This window comes from Dasypus novemcinctus, chromosome 15, assembly GCF_030445035.2.
Source record: "Dasypus novemcinctus isolate mDasNov1 chromosome 15, mDasNov1.1.hap2, whole genome shotgun sequence".
NCBI classification, from domain to species: Eukaryota; Metazoa; Chordata; class Mammalia; order Cingulata; family Dasypodidae; genus Dasypus; species Dasypus novemcinctus.
The window spans coordinates 108,464,855-108,482,715 of record NC_080687.1 but is presented as its reverse complement, the minus strand read 5'-3'; the positions used below and the strand labels follow the sequence as shown (position 1 = coordinate 108,482,715).

The window sequence follows — 17,861 nt, the reverse complement described above, 5'->3', positions numbered from 1 at the left end:
TTATATTTATTAGGACACAGAAGTTGGAGTTGGGGAGAATATAAGGGGTTAGACTTGAGATGCAGGCAAACTAAGTTCCCGGAGGGGCAACCATCACCCAGAATTTGTCTGAATTTGTCTGGTTTATAGTTGCACAGTGTTTACAGGTGTTAGCAGAAGTTTAGAAGTTTTTATTCTGGACAGCAGAATCCCGGGGTGGGGGCTCTCCTGCAGTCATCCTGGGGCCACCAGCGCTCACGTGGATTTCCAGTCAGGCTCCAGATCCATCTATTAATTTTGTTTTACCTTTAAAGAGTTTACACCTTTAATTTTAAAGGGGTGCTGAAGGGAGATGATCTCTTTTCTGTAACTGCTTCCTGCTGGCCATGGACTGTAGTCATGCTTAATAAGATGTAAAACTCTTATTTCAACTGGAGGAAGACACATCTGGCTTTCTGTATGAAGTTGGATGTTTTCACATGGTTAATAAGATGTTTATTCTGAGTGAAACAAACTTAATTAAAATTTTGGAATACTCGTTTTTAAAAGAGGACATTGGATTACAGAGGTAGACAATGTTAGGTGCTTATAAAGATGGCACCCCTTTTAAAAGCTGGTGGGAACTATATATATATATATATTCCCAAGTTATCTATTTTCAGAGAGAAATTGAAATACTTAGTTTTGTTTGAAGATACATTTTAAGCTGTTTAATGATTGGCACTCATGAGCTCTGTTAGATGCTTTTGGTGAACTGGCATTCACCAATTGCCATTTGGCAATTGGTTTTATTCAGGATTAGTACACTAAGTTGGAAATTTTTTTTAGTTTTTAGCTGTGGGAGTGATAATTATTAGGCATATATTTAGTATAGGATAAAAGTACAGCATTTAATATTAACTAATGTATTACTTAATGCATAAGGATTCAGAGTTGCAATTAATAGGTTTAAGTTTCAGGTTTATAATACTTTACATGTTATCTTTCCATGGGAGCAGGCCATAGTGCCAACTGTGCTTAAGTTTTACTTACAGTATTCTGGTATCATGGCTCCACTTAGCAAGATCTTTACACAGTGAGCAAGTTGCAGCATCGTTGATTTTAGAGAGAGTTTCCAGTATTTTACTAGCCTGGTGCATAGTGCTCTCTGGCACTATGGAACAGTGCCAGTCTGGGGGCAATATCCATTGTACACTTGGCTATACCAAGTCATCATTGGTTGCTGCAGGAGCTTTCCATCAACTTCAGGAGCAAAACCAGAGGCTGATATAGCAAAGCTTTCTAATTGAGGGGTCAGTGACCAGCCTAGCCTATAACTCACATGAAGAGGAAACCTATAATGTATTCAAGGCCTGGATTGAATGCACAAAAGAGTTTGACAATGTTAAAGTTTATTCCTTGTTTTTATGTATTTTAAACAATTTAATGCAACACATCATATATCAAATGACTGTTTACTTATACAATTTTACCATGAAGATAATAGTAGGTATTTTACTTTAGTAATAGAGGGGAAAAAAACACTATTTTTCATTGTTAAAATGAAAACAGATGATTCTTAATAGAATCAAGATAATTTTTTATTCTATTTATTTAAATATGCACCTTGTGTGGCTTTGACAGGTTTTATTATCACAAAGTTATTCTTTGCAACAAATATCAATCCAAGTTTGTAGTTAACAATGACTTTTAGAATTATAATTATTTAAACATTTTCAGCTTGGAAGACGCTCTACAAACTTTTTATAATTGACAATAACCACACTGACCAGTTACCTTATATTTCAATAAACTTATTAAATTATAATTACAAACTAAAGAAATTTACTTTATTTATTTAAGAGAGCACACCCATAATCTTTTTTTAGCTTAATTTTATTAACATAAACTTATAATTTCTCTTACTCAAAAGACTGTACATACAATGTCAATTTATTTAATGGGCACTTCATAAACCAAGGGAGATTATGCTCAAGCTAAACAAAATCAAAATTATTATAGTTTATGCAAAGAATGTTCTTTTTTTCTTTACAGGAAGTTAAAATTTTTTTGTTTGTTATGAAAATGAATACTTTTCAAAAGCATACAGATTATGAGGTTTTAAAACACATTATAATTACTTAATTTGTTTAATCATAATCCCAGAAAGATTTTCCCATAGTTTTTATGGACTTTTTTACTTGTTGGAAACTGAGGCATGGTGATCTCACAAAGGAAGATGTGCTGTTTTCATGGCTACACTTTTAACATAGTAATGCAGCAATTAAGCTTTTCAAGTTAACAGGATAGAGCTGTCCCAGGCAGGGAGAAATATGAGTAAACACACGTAGTAGTTTGAAAGGAATACTGAATCTTTGTACTTTGAGATGAGTTCTTTAATTTATGAGTCTTGTTAATGTGTAGTTATACTGCTTGTTATCTCTATAGTTTGAGTATATGTAATGCCACATGTGGAAAATAAAGTTGTTTGAGAAGTCATTACTCGCAGACCCCCTGATCTTAGTTTGTTAGTTTTTTGTTTGTTTGTTTCCTCCCCTGTTTTATCTTTTTTTCATTCCTGATATCCTTCGGGTCCAGATCTTCAACATTTACTTACTGAAATTTGTTAACAGAACTATTAATTAGTTTTATTTTATGGCTGTTAAAAGGTTCAAACTGGGAAATTATGGGGCAAACTGATTTCTAATTCTTCAGCTTTGTAGATAGATTCAATATGCCACACTTAGCTCTGCCCTTAAAACTTTTGCAGAGAGGAGGCTCTTTTTTTAATAGTTCTTATAATTAGACTTTTATAAGATTCTTTTCATCTTGCTCAGTTTAATTTGGGCAGCAAGAATATTTATTCACATATATAACTGCATATTTAATTTTTTAAACCTATTAATTTTATAACACTTTTAAACACCTTTCATTCAGCTTATAACATATTAAATGAACTTATAACATATTAAATGAAATTACTTTAATTTTTCCTTTAAGGTAAAGGAACAAATTTCTTGCAGTTAGTTTGAAACAAAAAGCTACTTTTCAGGATTTGATTTTTAGAACATTATGGTCTCTTAAAAGAGATAAGACCCTTTTTTCTTCAAACACTGAGGAAATGATGAGGTTAAAAACACAAGAAGCTATTTGGATAAAACATACTTTCTTTGTATATTGATTACTCAGGAAACTTTTACTAAAAGAGACTAATGACTTGAGAGACTTTGAGAAAGAGCAACAGTTTTAACTTTGCATCAGTAAATTATTTGATAGTAAACTTTTTAAAACTTTATAGACAGAACCATCAAATCTTACTCAAGTTTAATCATAAGAATTTCTCTTCCACAAATCTTCTACACTTTCAGTATTCATTCAGGTTTTGTCCCACACTCTACTCTTTCAAATAATCAATCACTTTATCTTAGGACAAAATCATCTCCTGTTTCCTTAAAATAAAAACACATTTCATATATCCCACATACTAAGTTACCAGGTAAACTTTCTACCACATATAATTGCCATCAACACTAAACAAGCTTGTTAAAATAATGAACTTTTCTTTACTTTAAGTACTTAGTAGCATGTAATACCAGAAACAGTCTTTTAGAAGCAAGTTGGGAAGGCAGGCTGGCCACTAACAAGTTTTCCTGTTATAAAATTACCTTTTATTAGTAGTATTATCAATTCAGGTTTTGTTTAATAAAGATTTTTGGAATTAGCCATTTAAATACCTTCATTTAAACAATGCTTTGTTAAACTTTTTATAATTATTTATAATTTTAAGACTACTTTTACCTTCACAGAACACATTCCCTTACTTAAAGTTACTACAATACCTTCTACAATTTGCCACATGCATCTGAGTTCCAAGAGTTCATGAAAATCAGCCATCCTATTTTAGGACAAAACACATTCTTCCAGAAAAAACTCATTAAATTTCAGTCAGCATTCCCACGAACCTTTTACCTTCTTTAATATTCATTTAAGTTTTACATCCTTCATTTTATCCTGTGAAGAAAAATATTCATTTCAATTTAGACAAGAACTATTTTTTTATGAGAAGACATAGTAATTTTGTTAAGACTTACAATTTTTTGTTATTGTAGAAATCCCATTAACATTCAAACTTATGTATTAATATAAGCACTTATTTCATATTTGGCCATTTGAGTAGAACTCTTTTTAAAAAAATTTTTATTTATTAATTTATATCACCATCTGGAGGTATCAAAATATACACTGACGTTGAACAGGCAAACACAAAACAATTACAACACATTAGCAGAAACATACAGTTTACAACTGACTCATAATTTTTCACAAATTACACAGAACAGAAATACAAAAAGACAAACAATTAAGACAGATGAAAAGACAAACCAGACAACCTGAACTGAAGTCAAGAGCAACGTCTTGCTCTGACCAGTGGGTGGGATCTATTTGCTGCATCCAGCAGATCCATTTCCCCACATTCCACAGACTCTGCAGAGGTTTTCCAGGAAACAGGCTCACCGAGGGATGTCCCATTTGCTGATCCTGGGCCCAGGAACTCCTGAAGCTCTCCAGATAGAATTTAAGTGGAGACAAGTTCCAGGGCCAAGTGGCGTCTGGGGCTGAGGAACGTCTCTCTGAGGCCTTCCCCTAGACCACCGGTCCATCCCCAGAATGTACCCATCTCCCTGAGTCTGAGGAGATCAACTCCGCTGGAGTGGGGGATCTTATTGATCAATCTCACTGGGGCCTCCAAATGTTATAGACCAGGGATATTGACCAGACTCAGACTTTGAATAGAGTTTCAATTGAGAGCTTTATTAGCCACATGGCAACTGCCTCATCCTACACAGAGGAGAGAACAGCCTCGAGTCTCAGGGAAGAGGTGTTTTTGTAGTCCTTTAGGAAGGGGGGGGGTTAGCAAGCAAGCAGGCACAGAAGCAGAACACCGCGGTTAGCTGAAGATAGCATATCTATTTTTTTTCTTTTAAAAGCCCTTTTTTTGTGAGCAGCCCTAAGCCCTAAGTTATTTATTGGTACTCCTCTTAAGTGCAGCCCTAAATTGTTTACACTTTTTTTTACAAGCAGCTCTAAGTTACTTATTTATCTGAAGGCACTTGCAATTCCTATTTCCTAATGTAGTTCTATTCCTATTTTCCCAATGTGGCCTTACCCTTCCACATATGGCTCATTTACTCCTTGTATAACTTTAGCAAAGGATTGTACAGGTTTCCCAGGGGCTGAAATTTTTCTCCAAGCTGCTAAGCAGGACATTCTAACTTGAACTATTGCTACATGATCATACTGCATTTGTCTGCCCACTCCTGTCCAAGCTCCTATTCCTAATAGCTGTTCTGCCAATATAAGCACCGGAGGGTCTTGACTAGCATCTCGCCATGCAGTCATATTAGCCTCATCAGTCCACCAAGTTTTAAATTGCAGAAATTCAGCAGGGCTAAGAACAGTACGGGCTAACATTTCCCAGTCCCAAGGAATCAATCTATCTGCCTGAGCCATGCCCTGAACTAAGCCAAACGTATATGGAGATTTAACCCCATACTGCACGCAAGCCTGTTTTAAATCTCTCAGTAGTTTAAAAGGTATTGGTTCATGATGGAACTCAGCACCTCCCTGAGGATTATTAGCATCTGATGGAATTGGTCGTGATATAACCAGAAAAGCTGATAAAAATTGCACGACCTCCAGATTCCCTTGTCAAGATACTTGCAATAAACAGCACATCAAGGGTGTTTGAGGAGTGGGGTTGGAAACAACTATCTTTTTAACACAGGGTATAGTGTCTGCCATATCTGAAAAAATTCCAGGGGCTGAGGTTGGGGCAGCCACAAGCAGCGGCTCATCAGGTGCAGTAGGTTGCACTGGATATAAGCTAGGATAAGCACCTGGACGAGATATATGGAGATTGGATATTTCATTAGAGCAGACAGTTGCCTTTTTATCTATAAAAGGATTAGTACTGGGATTAGGCATAAAGCCAGGAGATTCTCCTCCATCTTTTGGTTCAGAATTTAGTTCTTTCAAATGGCCCTCCATTTTCTTTTTGTCTGTGGGTTTTGAAAATAGAATAATTTATTCTTCCTCATCTTCATCTGATTGTAAAGGATCTAAGGTGGCAGCAATTTGCTGGCACAAAGCCCACGCAGATAAAGGAATGGATTCCCCTTTCTGATATGCTCTTCGTAAAGCCTTTGTTACACGTTTCCACTGTTTTGAATTTAAGACATTATGTCCCCGAGGCTGAAAACAACCACAATGCTTTTGTATTAAAGCAAACAGTTCTTTTAACTCACAACTTTTTACAGGCACCCCACTAGCTTTCAGTAAGGTTTTTAACACTTGCAAATGTTCTTCCACACATCCAGTTTGATTACCCATTATCCTGATGACTTTGTGGAAAATGTTACTTACCTAAAAGAAGACTCGAGTCACACTGCTTTGGACACCACGCGACCCTCCATGAGGTCTTTTCCGCGGTTCCTGATACTGATTTGGAAGACTCACTAACTTCTTTGGGCCCCATGGTGGGTGCCAGATATTGGAGATTTGGACCTGAAGGGTATCGGGAATGAAAGAAAGAGAAAAAGGGGAAGGAACAAGTGAGAGAGCTGGGATCAGGGGGTCTGTGAGTAATAACTTCTCAGACAACTTTACTGTTTACAAGGGGCTCTCTATATACCCCAGTGTACATGACAACAAGCAGGAACACATAGCCTACATGCCAATAAGCAAGAACACGTAGCCTACATGCCAATAAGCAGGAACACTTAGCCTACATGACATCAAGCAGCATTACCCACAGTCTAAGGAATTTTAAAAAATCTTATCTCAAGTTATAAAGTCTAAGTGTTCTATTCACTACAAAAGGTATGTGCTCCTCTTTTCTTTCAGCCTTTAACAGCTTCATCCCATTTGCCAGGAACTCTTAATTACCGCATTCCTTAGGTGGCAAGCATAGCCATGGAGACAGCACTAGCATGGAGACAGCATATGTTTTGTTATTAAGGCAAAGGTAAAATAATAAAGCAGTATTTGTTGAAACAAAATAAATTTTTAAAAAGAGAGGGTAAAATTAAAGAAAAAAAATGGTTAGAAATAATATAAAAGCAAAAATTTGAATTGGTGCAGATATGAAAGTGATACTTAAATTTCTGCTTCTGTGTAGGAGGTTGAACATCACAAAAGAACTAATTCCATCCTGACAATGAGAAAAATCTGAATAAACTGTATAACAGAACCTTCAATGTCCTATCAGAGAGTTCATTCCCTCCAAGGAGAGAAAAGATATATACTATATTCACCTTTGGTAGAGCATGGGACACTGAATATTGATCAAACATTTGATGAATATTGATTCAAAGATCATAGGTGTGGAAAGGTTTGAAGAAGGAATAAAGGTGACCAGAGTGAAGTGAAAATTGAGAGAATAGTGTGAATTATTAAATATAAAAATGTGAATAAAAGTCAATTCTATTATGATCATAAAGTAAATATTGTGCATTAGATTTTTTAAAGTATTTCATTTCTTTTGTTTTGAAATACTTGATTAATACAATTGCTTTGTTTTGCTTTGTTCTGCTTTATTAGAGAAGTTGCGAGTTTTACAAAACAATCATGGGTATTATACAGGATTCCCATACATCGCCCCACACCAACATCTTGCATTACTGTGGAACATTTGTTACAAATGATGAAAGAACATCATCAAAATATTATGACTAACTATATTCAATAACTTACAATTGGTTTATTTTTCCCTATTATTAACATCATGTACTTTAATTGTCTATTTTTGATGGTGTATGATAGATTGTTCTCATATTTTTTCTGTTAACCACACACCATCATCCATTGTAGGGGTCACTGTGTTATACAGACCCATGTTCATTCTGAAGGCATAGATACCCTCAATATTATAACAGCTTTAGTAGGCTGACAGCATTTCATTTTAAAATTCAGTCATGACTCTTCAAAATTTACACTGTACAACTGATAAATCTTAGATATAGCTAATGTTGCACCAAAAGACATCAGTGGCTTTTCTCCAATGAAATTAATAACAGGATAATTTTTCCTAGAAATCGAAATGATCAATATTTCCAAGATTCACACATTCAACAACTTAGACTTCTGAGATAATTGAAAATGGGAGGGGTAGCTCTAGTAACATTTCAGAAAATAGATTTCAAATGCAAAACTATTGTAAGAGAGAAAGAAGGACACTATATATTAATAAAAGGGGCACTATATAAAGAAGAAAGTTCAATCAAAATATTTATGCAACTAACCAAAATACAATTAGAAATCACTGGCAAAGCTAAGGAGAAAAATAGATGCCTCTGCAATCAGAGTGGGGACCATTTTCACCATTAGACAGAACAGCTAAGCAGAGGCTTAATAAAGAAACAGAGAACTTGAATATTATGTTAGAGGAATTAGAACTAATAGACATACACTACAATTCTGGAGTGCATATGGATCATTCACCAGGATAGACTACATGCTAGGTTACAGAAAAAGTATCAATGAATTTAGAAAGATCAAAATTATGCAGAGTAATTTCTCTTACCAAAAAGGAATGAAGCTGGAAATTAATAAGGGGCACAAAACCAGAGTAGGCACTCAGATATGGAAGTAAACACTCTCAGGTAATCAGTGGATCAAGAAGGAAATTGCAAAATAAATCAATAACTACATTGAAATGAATTAAAATGAGAACACAATGTATCAAAACTTATGGGAGGCAGCAAAAGCAGTGCTGAGAGGGAAATTTATAGCCATAAATGCTTATAGTAAAAAAGAAGAGAGAGCTAAAATTAGCTGATCTACAGAACATCTGGAACAATTAGAAAAAGAATAACAAACTAATCCCAAAGCAAGCAGAAAGAAAGAAAGAACAATTAGAGTAGAACTAAATGAAATGGACAATAAAAAAATAGAGGAAAAATTTAGCAAAACCAAAAGCTGGTTCTTCCACAAAATTAATAAAATTGACAAACCTTAGCTAGAGTAATAAAGAAAAAAAAGTAAAGATGCAAAAAAAAAAAAAAACAAAACAAGAGAAGGGATATAACCACTGATCACACAGAAATAGAGTAACATAAGAGGATACTTTAAAAAATTTTATGCCAACAAGATGGGTAACCTAGGTGAAATGGACAAATTTCAAGAAACACACAAGCAGCCTACACTGATGAAAGAAGAAATAGGAAAAAAAAATCAACAGTATAATCACAAGTAGCAAGAATGAATTAGTCATCACAAACATTGCAACCCCAAAAAGACCAGGGCCAGATGGCTTCATTGAATTCTACCAATCATTCCAGAAAGAAGTAACACCAATCCTACATAAACTCTTCCAGGAAATAGAAGTGGAGAGAACATTATCTAATTCATTCAAAGGTGCCAATATTATACTAATACCAAAACCACATAGAGACCCCATAAGAAAAGAGAACTACAGACCAATCTTTCTAATTTAAATGCTAAAATAGTTGACAAGATATTTGTCAATCATATTCAGCAACACATCAAGTGAATTATACACTAAGATCATGTGGGTTTCAACCCTGGTGTGCAAGCTTTATCTCTGCTTTGCATTACTGTGAAGTTGGCACTGCTCTGACAACTCTTGCTGTTGGTGGTTCTTTTGTTCTGAAGGTTTACTTTGTTTGAACATTGTTTTATAAACCTGATGTACTTGCTGTACTGGTCCTTTGACCAATTCCATGTTTTCAAGCCTTCTAGTAGCAAGGCAGGAAACTCAAAAGTCTATGTGCTATGTGTCCACTATAAGGGCTGGGAGGCCATCCATCTTCTGTTATCTAAGTTGATGCTGAATGTTGGGACTGAAATGACCAGCAAAGTTCTCTTTCCCCATCATGTGATTCCTGAATCTTTTCTTAAAAGATGTGAAGTATGCTGTGTTCTTACACAAATATCAGCTAGAGACTATTTCTGTGAACATTTGCCTGTTTGAATGCATGGAAAATGAGAAACTTGCAAACTGAATAATTTAAGGAAACGTGCAGTACAATACTGCATGCAAAAGTGTCCATTGAAACCTCTTTTCAGAAATAACTGGCTAGTAAAAAAATTCTAATATTGGTAGTAGTACAAATGCAAAATGGTTTGGGCAGAGGAACAGATATTTTAAAACCTATAATTAAGGAAGATGCTGGAAACTCTTTCATGGTAAAATAAGGTGGCTAAAGGAAACTTTATATACAAGTGTGGTACATTTGTAATGATTGCTGAAAAACATACTGAATATCATCCTGGGCAAAGTTCTTTTTTGGAAGGGTCAACTCCCAATCGTGTCATTTATGGCATATTTTAGAGGAAAAGAAACTGCCAAAATTAAAATATTTTCCTTTCTGTGATGGTGAAATTTTAAAGACTCTCAATGAAGCAATTGAAAAGTCATTAGGAGGAGCTCTGAATTTGGAATCCCTGTTTAGGCCAAAGCAGCAGTATCTTTGTTATCAGGCTTGTTTGTTTTTTCTGAAGAACTGGTATTTCCTGACTTGGTAACCTTACCAAGGGCCTTCAGGATGAGCAGGTTGTAGGACCCAATAGCCAAAGTAAGTGCCTGCTTGTGGATTTGCCAGTTCTCCATGGTATCAAAGTGCATATACCATTGGCAGTTTGATTCCTGGAATCAGCTGAACTCATGAATTTAAACTGTTCATTTCTTCCTGATGGAGACCCAGTTTACCAGAAGTTATTTTTGGACTGCCTTCTGCATTCATTATAGCAGCTTCATACAGGTGATGCTATGATTTTGCCTGTACTTTCTTGTTTCAAAAGATTTAAGGTTGGTTTAATTTTTTATGCTTCACAGATGTTTTAAATGCATCATATTTTCTTATCCCATATCCTCTGAGCCCCTGAGGAGTTGTGCAGGCCTGCTATGTGTTTTATCAAGACATTCTGAATCCAGTTTTCCAGTATCTGCAGAATGTGAATGAATTGCTGAGCACTTTGCTCAACTCTGAAGCACCCCATCAGGTTTTAGAGTTTTACCAATGAAGGGGCTCCTTCAGGGGGCACTACTTGATTTTTTGTGGGATTTGAACATTGCCATTGCTTAAAGACATTTGCATTTGATTATTCAAGGAGAGAGAGAAGAGCTCATCAGCAGCCTTCTGTTATGGAATTGAACATGTCCCTTCTGGGATTTACTTTGACTTCATATAGTTTCCAACGTTACTTCATCCCTTTGCTCTATTAATTTAAAACCTCAGCAGTTTCATTTTAGGAAAAGGCCAACTTTTGCACCAATCAAACCCTCTTAAATTCCAGAAAACCACAAGCTAGTTCTGACTTCTGGGATATGTGTGCCCACAGGCATAGAGTTCCTCCATGTGGTGTAATTCATGCAGGGATAATATTTAACCTCTGAACATGAGATGTATTTATGTGCTGGGGGCAGATGTACCCAAACTTGCATATGTAGTTTAGTTAGTCTGATTTCTCTACTTAAGAGTTGCACCTTCGTGTCTTCAGATTTTTCCAACTAATTTCCTCTCAAGAGACTTATTTTAAAATGGCTCAATGGCTAATGCCACTAATGAACTGATTTAGGTTGAAGGGAGTATCTCCTCCATAACACTGATTTCCTTTAACATGTAACATGCCAGTTGTGGATTTCAGGGAACTCATTTTGCCAGATTTCTTTTATTTCTTTATTATTTTATTTTCTAATACTGTTTAATAAAAAAAAATATTTTAGATAACATAAATGTTACATAAAAAATATGGGGGATTCCCACACTTTCCACACTTTCCCACATGAACAATATCCTTGATTAGTGTGGTATATTTGTTACAGTTGATGAACACATATTGAAGCATTGCCACTAAGCATGGATTATAGTTTACATTATAGTTGACACTCTGTCCAACACAAAATTTTGTAAGTTATGACAAAATATGTAATGGCCTATATCCATCATTGCAACATCATTCAGGACAATTCCAATGTCCCCAAAATGCCCCCATATTACACCTCTTTTTCCTTCACCCTCCTCTCAGAATCACCAGAGACCACTGCCTCTACATCAATGAAAAAAGTTTTTTCATTGCTAGAATAACAATAAGTCTATAATAGAATAATCATAAGTCTATTCTAGTGTCCATCATTCATACTCCAATCCTGAGGATTCTGGGATGGTGAAGCCCACTCTACCTCTAATTGAGAGGGGGTTTAGATCTTATAGGGCAGATGGATGGGATTATCTTGTTTGCAGTTGTAGACTCTCTCTGTTCCTTGGGATGGACATTGTACATTATCATCTCCTTCATAGTTGTCCTGGGTGAGTCCAATGAATTAGAGAAGGTGTTGCAACTCTGTTGAGATTCAGGACCCAACTGGTACATGGACAGCCCAAAGATTTAAGTCTTTTGGACATACCGCTATTGAGTCTAATAAAAACTCTAGATTCAGATAGAAGTGGCAAAATAGTCATGTGTAGAGAAACCACAAATGAGACCAACACTGTCACAATGGGGAGTGCAAATTCCAAAGTAGGGTCCACTGGCAGGATGCCAAAACTCCTGAGCTGTCTGCTCTGTTAGTATCTGGATGTCTCTAGAGCCTTCCGGATCCCTGATATTTGAGACAATATTTACTGTGGCAGTCAATAAGGTCCTGCTGATATGTGCAAAAGCGTAACTTCTGGAATGACGTCCTGACGTACTTTCAAATCTCTTAGATATAAAAAACTCATTTGCATTTATCCTTTCCCACTTTTGACCTTTACTAATTCTCCTTTTCAGTATGAAAGTAGCACTTATGAAGAAGATTAGCCATGAAATGGTTATTTTATCAGTTACATTTTTATTTCTTTTGAATTGTTTGTATTTTATAGTGTAATATGAGCTTTTCTGACAAACAGTATGGAGGAAATCTCCACTAGCTTGAAGTTCCAGAAAATGGAGAATATTTATATTTGCATGTGCATTTATGGTATTTTTGTCAGTTATATGAAAAATAGATGTATTATCTGATATATTTGGTTGATAAATATTAATCTGAGAGTTTTTCATGTTCTTTGCTATTTTGCATTCCATTATAGATTCATGAATAAAGTCAATAGTACAGAAAAAACAAATAAACAGAGAACTATAAGTGTTGGAGAGGATGTGGAAGAAAGTGAATCCTCATCCACTGTTGGTGGGTGTGGGAAACTGAGGCACAGTGGCCTCTCAAGGAGAGACCTGCTGTCTCCATGGCTAAGCTTGCAATCTTAAGGAATGTGGTACTTAGAGTTCCCAGCAAACAGGATGAAGCTGTGAAAGGCTGAAAGAAAAGATGAACAGATAACATTTGTGTAGTAAATAAAACACTTATCTTTGTACCTTGGGATAAGATTTTTTTAATTCCTTAGACATGAGTAATGTTGATGGTTAACTGCATGTTGCTGCTTCTACTCACATGGACTGGGGTATATAGAGAGATCTTTGTGAACAATAAAGTTGTCTGAGGAGTCATTACTCACAGACCCCCTGATCCCAGCTCTCTCATTCTTTCTCTTTGTTTCCTTCTCCCTTTTCTCTTTCTTTCATTCCTGATACCCTTTGGGTCCAAATCTCCAACAGGTGGGAAAGTAGTATGGAACAGCCATTGTGGATGATGATTTCATGGTTCTTCATGAAGGTAACTATAGAATTGTCATATGATCCAGCAATCCCACTGCTGGTTATATTTCAGTAGCAGTTTGATATTATTGATGAATTCCAAAAAGAAATAGTGATTATGTTTGTAACTGGTCTGTTCCTCTTGGTGTGATGCCCTTTGTATTAAATTCAGAGGTTTCACTTTTACTTGATTAAAGTAAGATTAGGGCTTTTGATTTGGCCATGCCAGTAGGACATTGAATCCTTGTCCCCTTGGTGGACAGAGACTCACACAGAAAATGACACAGCAGAGAAGGCAGCTTAGTTTTTTTAAGCTGGAGCCCCAGGGAGAGAGCCAAGCCATTCACCTGATAGTTAATAGCTGGTCTTGTTGAAAAAGCAGAGCAGTTGATCCCAGAAAGAGATGAGCCCTGGGAAGAGAGACAAGCCTTTTGCAAGCCTATAGCTGAGATTGGAAGAAGCTGGGACCTTGAAGCCTTAACAGGAAGAGGAAGTCTGAACCCTCACAGAAATAGGCAGCCATCCTGCTCCTACATGTGGCAACAGACTTTGGTGAGGGAAGTAACTTACTCTTTATGGCCTTGTAACTATAAACTCTACCCCCAAAAAATACACTTTATAAAAGCTAACAGATTTCTCATACTTTTCATCAGCACCCCTTGGCTGACTAATACAATATCCAAAAGAATTTGAAATCAGGGACAAGAACAGATACATGAACACTAATGTTCATGCAGCTTTATTCAATGTTGCTAAAAGTTGGAAGCAGCCTAAATGCCCACTAACAAATGAAAGGATAAGAAAAATGTGGTATATTAATACAACGGAATATTACTCAGTGGGAAGAATGAATGAAATATTGACACATAGGGCAACATGAATGAATCTTGGAGACTTTATACTGAGTGAAGTAAGCCAGTCATAAAGGACAAATATTGCATGCCTCACTAATATGACCTAATCATATTGAGCAGATTCCCAGAACTAATGTCTGGAAGATAAGTTATCAGAAGACATAAAAAGTCTCTTTAGCATCCACATTGCTATCAACAGTCTCTTCAAAGCACTGTAGGTCTTTTCACCCAAGCATCTCACAATTTCTCCAAAAAATACCCCTTACCCATTTATAAAACCATTCCAGCATTTTGGTAATTGCAAAAGCACTACCCCATTCCCAGTACCAAATTCTGTATTAGTCAGCCAAAGGGGTGCTGTTGCAAAATACCAGAAATTGGTTGAATTTTATAAAGGGTATTTATTTGGGGTAGGAACTTACAGATACCAGGCCATAAAGCATAAGTCACTTCCCTCACCAATGTGTATTTTCACATGGTGGTGCAAGGTGGCTGCTGACATCTGCAAGGGTTCAGGCTTCCTGAGTTCCTCTGGGCTCAGTTCCTGTTTTTTCCACAAGGACAGCTGTAGACTATGAGGCTTTCTAGGCTTTGCCTCTCTCAACAAGTCAGCTGTAGACTATCAGGCATATGGCTCTGTCTCTTTCTCCTGGACTCCAGCTTAAGACTTCAGCATCAAACTCCAACATCAAAACTCCAACATTAAGAACCCCCCAATTCTGTCTTTTGCCATGCCTTTTATCTGTGAGTCCCTATCCACCAGTGGATGAGGCCTCAACACCCTAATGATGTGGCCCAATCAAAGCCCTAATCATAACTTAATCATACCCAGGTACAGACCAGACCAGGTTACAAACATAATCTGATATTTATTTTTGGAATTCATAACTATATTAAACTGCTACACTCCTCTTATCCCCTTGCCAAATAACATAAGTTTTAATAACTTTATGTCAGGGTATTTATGTTGAAACATATTAAGGATAAGACTGAATATCACCCAAGAACTTGCATCTTCTTCTGGTGAAATAGTGAGTATGCATCTGGTTGTAACAAGACAATTGAATTAGGTTAGGCAAAAAAAAAAAACTGTTACTGTGTTTATATAGAGGGAATGTACAGAACAAGGAGGATGTAATGAGGGTACCAAGAAGACATCTGATGGATTGTGATGGATAATTTCATGCATCAGCTTTTCTAGGGTACAGTGTCTACTGTTTTGTGAAGCAAATGCTGACTTACTTGTTAGTGCTAGTGTAATTGTTAGATTTAAATCATTTTTCAGCTTATTGTATCTATGGCTGATAATATATACAACGAACAAAGGAAATTACCTTTACCAATGAGAGGAATCTCCTCATCCAATCTGTTGCATGACTCAAAGCAAGAACTGAAGATTTCAGAATTCTGAAAGAAGAATTTTGATCTCTACTTTTAGTAAGCCCACTTCTGGGGACTTCAATAGGACTTTCACTGAGTTTTCAACTTGTGGTCTGCCCTATGGAATTCATACTTGCCAATTTCCAGGGTTGGGTGAGCAAATTCCTATAATAAATATCTTAATATTTACATTTATAATATATTGTTTTTATTTATCTGGAGAACCCTAACTAATATACCAACTAAGTAAGAAGATAGTGGAATGAAATGTTAATTTTTTTTGAAATATGCAGCCCATAATTCCATATCCAGTGATATAATATTTTAAAATTAGAAGGAGTATTTAATATATTATAAGGGAAAAAAAAACCTGAGACAGTTCATCACTAACAGAACTCATCAATAAGTATTAAGATAAGTTTTTCATGTAGCAGGAAAATGATATTGGCCAGAAAAGTGGATTAGCAAAAGTAAAGGAACAGTGCCATAGAAGTAATAAATGTAGGTAGAATATTTTTTATTAGTTGATATAAAGTATATTTTTTGTTTAAATTCATAAAATTAACAATGAATAATAACTACAGCCTATGGATAAATGAAATAATGACAGCAATTTCACAGGCAATGGGAAGGAGGAATTCTGTTACATGACCACATACATGGTGCTTTCTTATATTTTTTCCACTGGATTCCATTTACTTCCAGCTTTGGCTGCTTCCCATTTCTTCTTTCTCCATCTGAATTTTAAAACAAAACATGTACAAAATATTTATGGGAATAATATACTGTAAACTACAAAATACTGATTAAATAAATTAAATGTTTAAATTAATGGAGAGTCTAAGCATGTTCATGCATTGGAAGACTCACCATAGTAAATGGCCAATCTTTCCCAAATTGATACAAGAAGCAATGTGATCCCTATTAAGTATCCACTAGATTTTCTGCATGTGTAAAGAATATTATTCCAAAATTTATATGATTCATCAAGGGGCAAAGTTCCCCTACATCAGTAGGTATGTGAAATCAGAAAAAAAAAAAAAGTTATCTGTTTAGAAGATATAATGGTGGAACAGACATAGTAAAACATTTCCTTTCCAAAAGGGAATAATTGGAGGGAGAAAGAGTTCACAGATACCAAGTAAATCAGAAAACCAGAGGGCAAATTCCATTAGATTTCAAGGTCTGGGAATAATCCTCTGTAGCTCAATGCTCTGTCCTCACCTACCAGGGGTGGGTTCCCTACTCTCCAGACTGAGGTGGTCCCTTTGGTCCAGGCTCCTGAAGCCATGACTCTGTACTTGGAGTCACTGTTCCTTCATTTTGTTCTGTCTCTCTCTTAGTCCTAGTGGGTAGTGTATCTGGTGGTCTATAATTCTCAAAAACTTTTCAGTCTCTTTGTAATAATAGGAGTCCAAGTTATCAGACAAGAGTGTTCCTCACAGATCTTTCCTGGATAATAGTATCTTTGTTCCTGGCTTCTCCTGAGATAGTTTATTGGATCTGTGAGTCACTCAGTTAATCTTTTTATAAATTTGTTGCCCATTCACACCTTTTACCAAGCCTTTCCAAAACACATTATCTGAATTCATTAAGAATATTCCAAATCATCAAGTGTTGATTCATATTTGATTAGAAGTTCTTTCTTTAAGTTTTCTGTTTGCTCTCATACCTTTCTACAAGCAGCATGAAGAAACCAGGGCACTCCATATTTTACTTGGAAATCTCCTCAGCTAAATATCCACATCCATGCTTTACAATTTTTGCTTTCCACTCACAAAACGTAATTGAGCATGCTCTCCTCCATTTTATATCAAGTATAATCTTTCCTCCAATTTTCAATAACATGTATCTAATTTCCATAGGAAGCTTCACCTGAAGCACATTTAACATTAATATTTTGGCGATATTTTTCTTATGATGATCTATGTATTCTCTTAGGTGATAGACTCTTTCTCTAGCTCTCTCCTCACTTCCTCCTGAAACCTCAACAGGCATTGTAAGGCAATCAAGAAC

The 17,861-nt window shown here is 35.8% G+C and overlaps 1 pseudogene; it reads left to right on the top strand.

Annotated features, from left to right (window-relative positions):
* Positions 1 to 6,538: 6,538 nt before the first annotated feature.
* Positions 6,539 to 11,132, top strand: LOC131273523 (cap-specific mRNA (nucleoside-2'-O-)-methyltransferase 2-like; annotated as a pseudogene).
* The last annotated feature ends 6,729 nt before the right edge of the window (positions 11,133 to 17,861 follow it).